The 4,208-nt window shown below is 49.3% G+C and overlaps 1 protein-coding gene across 2 annotated transcripts in view; it reads left to right on the forward strand.

Annotated features, from left to right (window-relative positions):
- Positions 1–400: 400 nt before the first annotated feature.
- Positions 401–4,208, forward strand: part of Tmem248 (transmembrane protein 248) — a 19,177-nt gene continuing 15,369 nt past the window's right edge. The window contains exon 1 of one of the 2 annotated variants that reach the window (XM_055606202.1): positions 401–648. The gene's annotated coding sequence lies outside the window, so the exon portion shown is untranslated. The remainder of the gene's footprint in view (positions 649–4,208) is intronic. The other variant, XM_055606203.1, reaches the window with a different exon arrangement.

The following is a 4,208-nucleotide window of genomic DNA, read 5'->3' on the forward strand; positions in this document are numbered from 1 at the left end:
TTACAGACAGTTGTGAGCTGCCATGTGGTTGCTGGGAATTGAACCCGGGTCCTCGGGAAGAGCAGTCAGTGCTCTTAACTGATGAGCCATCTTTCAGCCCCCATCACACCCAGTTTTAAGCTTATTCTTTTCTAATAATTGCTAGAAGGCAGGCCAGGGTGAGTACTAAGCCAGGTTGCAATCCACGAGACTGTCTCAAAACAATAAAATGCTAATAAGAATAAAAGAAAACCGCGCCCTCCTTACTATCTCACACCACACACACCAAGACATGCTGATGCACTCCTTCACGTTCCCGACACCTTCACCTATTAACGAAACGAGGACACGCCCTCCCACCCCCCTGCGCACACAATTCTGTCCCTGCCGAGCTGCCGTCGCGCGCGGGGTCACAGGTCACGGCGGCGTTAGTGGTGACGTGGTTTTCTGCCTTCACCCGGAAAGCCGGGCGTTCGCAGCGCGCGGAGCCGGCGTCCGATCGGCGCGCTCTGGCCTGCCTTTGGGTCGTCGCCTGGGCCCCGAGGAGCCGCTCGCTGTCTCCGGAGCGGCAGGGAGGATGGTGCGGGGCAGCCCGGGGCCCGCCGCGCGCCGCCGCGAGTGAACAGGGCCAGGCCGCGGGCGTCCGCGGAGCTGCCGGTCTGTGGGGCGGTGAGTAGGGCACAGGGTCGGGATCGCGGCCGTGCGGGCCGGGACCCGGGCCCGGGGTGTGCAGGCCGGGTCGGTGCGCAGGTTCCTCCGTCACCTCGGCTCCGCTCCCCTCCATTATTTAGCTGGCCCCGGCCTGCTTCGTCCTCCCGAGGCCTGAAGCCTGCGGAGTCCTGCGCCACGGGCCAAGGCTTATTAGGTCCGGATACGGCTGGGTGGAACTGCTAGCGTCCCTTGCAGTTTTTAGAATAAAAAAGAGATTCAGTTTAAAAAAAAATGTAAATGATGTGTTTGTTGTCTTGTTTGTGCACGTGAGTACAAATCCCCACCGAATCCAGAAGAGGGCGTTGTAATCCCTAGAACTCGAGTTACAGGCCATTATTAGCCGCCTGATGATCTGGGCGCTGAGACCCTAACTCAGGTCCTCTGGAATAGCTGGAGTTCTTAATCCCCGAGCTGTCTCTCCAGCTTCCATTTGTGTGAGTGAGTGGGTGTATGTTTAGGTTTAGAGTTTTGACTTTAGGTGGTGTTGATAGATCTCCGCGGGGAGAGAAGGTGAGAGGGAAGCCCCGAACGGAGTAGTGGAATTCTGTGCGTTGTGCTCACTCTTACGTATATTCGAAGCAGGAGCTCATACAGCCTGGGCTGGCTAGGAATTCCCTATGTAGGCAAGGCTTACCCTTCAGCCACCGATCTTCCTGTCTCAGACTCGCTAGTTTGAGGTGTGTGCCGCTCTGCCAGGCTTGACAGTGTAATAACGGTATTGTTATGGTTTTAATCTAATACTGGAGATGGGGTCTCATGCACCCATGCATAGTCCAGACTCACTGTGCAGCTGAGGAAGACCTTGGACTTCTGGTTCTCTTGTCTCAGACCCCCCTACTGCTGCCTTGGCAGGTGTGTATCACCATGCCGGTTAAGCCTGGCTAAAATAGGCTGTTTTGAGACAACCTAACCATGAAGTTCAGGCTACCTCCAGCTCTCTGTGTAGCTTGAAGTTGTGATCCTCCTGCCTCAGCAAGAGTGATAGGTGTTGGGTGATAGTTGTGTGGCACCAGGCCCTGTTCAAAGACAGAAGACTGGTAGCCTGTGTGACAAGGCCAGTAAATACTTAGACATGGGGTGGATTCTTTCCCTGTCCTCATGGTTTTAATACAACTGTAAGGCATGGAGCTCCAGTTCTCTGCATCCAGGTGTGGCTTTAACATTATGGAAATAAGCCGAAGCCTTGTCACAGTTCTAAAACCGTGTTTTCCCAGGCTGTCACAGGCTTCTGACCTTGCTTTTGTCTAAACATTCTCAGGAGCATACCTTCTTAGGACTTCATGCTTCCTTTTGACCCTTATTTCTTAACTAGTGCTCTCCACTTTATACAGGAGCATCCAAGAAAACATGGTCCTGATTGGGACGGGAGGCAGGGGGAGGGGGAGAAGTGGAGCACAGTGCAGGGGTGATTTTTGTCAGTATGGAAAATGTAGAATTCCAATTATGGGCCAGACATGGTGGCACATGCCTGTAATCCCAGACCCTTGTGAGTTGGGGTGCTGGGACCCTGACCTGGAAGAGCAGCTAAGCTTGTTTCCATCGCCATAAAACTTGTTCTTAATCGTGTGTTTTTATTATTTGTTATTTATTTATGGCTTTTCGAGGCATGGTTTCTCTGGGTGGCCTTGGCTGTACTGGGTTCACTTTGTAGACCAGGCTGGCCTTGACTCATAGCAATCTGCCTGCCTCTGTCTCCCTGAGTGCTGGGGTTACAGGTGTGTGCCACCATGCCCAGCTTAATTGTGTTTTGTTAAAGTCAGTGTCTAGGGCTGGAGAGATAGATAGCTCAGAGGTTAAAAGCACTGACTGCTCTCCCAAGTTCAGTTCCCAGCAACCACATGGTGGCTCACAACCATCTGTAATAAGATCTGGGGTCCTCTTCTGGCGTGAAGGTGTACATGCAGGCAGAAAACTATCCATAGTAAATAAATGTTTAAGAAGTGTCTAGAATGATGTATTTGGTGTGTGGTGGCTGGTTTGAAGCCTCTTTCTGCCCCTGCATTGTGTGACAGCACAGTGAAGAATCCATGGATTCAGTGAGAATCCATCTCTGTTACTTAGGTGTCTGCTTCTATCCTTGTGTATTAACTTGTTTTGACTCTGCTTCCGATTGTGTAAGATAGGGATACAGATACTAACAGTCACCTCTCTGTGCTGGAGAGATTAAAATACCCATCCAGTGTATGCTAAGCAGTTACTGTGCCCAGTGCGTGGCATATGTTTACTTATTTTCTCCAGAGCCTATTGTAATTTGGTTCTGCTACTCTTGTGAAAGATTTTCTGACATTGTTACTGATGTCTTTAATTTTCAGTTCTCTTTGAAATTTTGATCACAGCATTTAGTTTGTATCTGTGCATGTGCACATATCATGGTATGCAAATGGAGGGCAAAGGACAATTTTGTGGCCTCAGTTATCTCCTCCCGTCTTTATGTGGGTTTCAGGGATCAAACTCAGGCCGTTGGGCTTCCATGGCAAGCACCTTTGCCCCCTGGGTGATTTCAACAGTTCTTTTTGTTTTTATATTTTACTGTCTTATACACTCCCAAGGCAAGCAGCTCAGTAGTTAAACCTTTGTTTTTTAGCCCTGGTTAGGATGTTAGAATTGCAGAAGCAGAGGTGTGCAACAGTTAATTCTGTCCCATGTCCTTTCAAGGAACTGTGTTCTTAGAACTTGAGGATTGTTGGAATTACCTGCTGTGCAGTTAGCTGCCTTTTGTCCAAGCTGTCTGTAGATTGGCTTGGTTTTGGTGTCAGCATGGTAATCTAGGTAGCATTCTGGTGACCTGTATTCATGTTCCTTCTGTACTTGTGGAGTCACCCTTTGGCCTTATCTGGTGTCCCTCCCCTCAGCCCTTGAACTTCTCAGAAGCCATTCCCTAGCCTTGGTTTCTCACCACCTGGTTTCTGGCCGGATGAACTCGGGACAGAGGCCAGCCAGAGCACCTGCTCTCTTTTTCTTTTTCTTTTCCCCAAACAGAAGGCAATGCATTTTTACTTTTGTTTTTGGTTTTTGGGACAGGGTAGCCCTGGCCATCTTAGAACTAGAACCAGGTTGTAGACCAGGCTGGCCTTGAACTCATAGAGAGCTGCCTGCCTCTGCCTCCTGAGTGCCAGGATTAAAGGTATGTGCCACCGTAACCTGGCTTGAATTTTTATTTAAAAGTAAGGCTTACTTAAAGATTTTAAGGTTATAGAAACCTTTTTCCCTCCCTCCCTCCCTTCCTTCCTTCCTTTTCCCCTTCCTTCCTTCCTTCCGTTTCCTTTCTTTCTTTCTTTCTTTCTTTCTTTCTTTCTTTCTTTCTTTCTTTCTTTCTTTCTTTCTTTCTTTCTTCCTTCCTTCCTTCCTTCCTTCCTTCCTTTCTTCCGTCTTCCTTCCTTCCTTCCTTCCTTCCTTCCTTCCTTCCTTCCTTCCTTCCTTCCTTCCTTCCTTCCTTCCTTCCTTTCTTCCTTTCTTTGGCAAGTCTAACTGTGTAGCCTTGGCTGGCCTGAAACTCTGTGTAGACCAGTTTTGCCTCA

The sequence above is a fragment of the Psammomys obesus genome, unplaced genomic scaffold, assembly GCF_907164565.1.
Source record: "Psammomys obesus unplaced genomic scaffold, mPsaObe1.curated_primary_1811, whole genome shotgun sequence".
In the NCBI taxonomy this organism is placed as follows: Eukaryota; Metazoa; Chordata; class Mammalia; order Rodentia; family Muridae; genus Psammomys; species Psammomys obesus.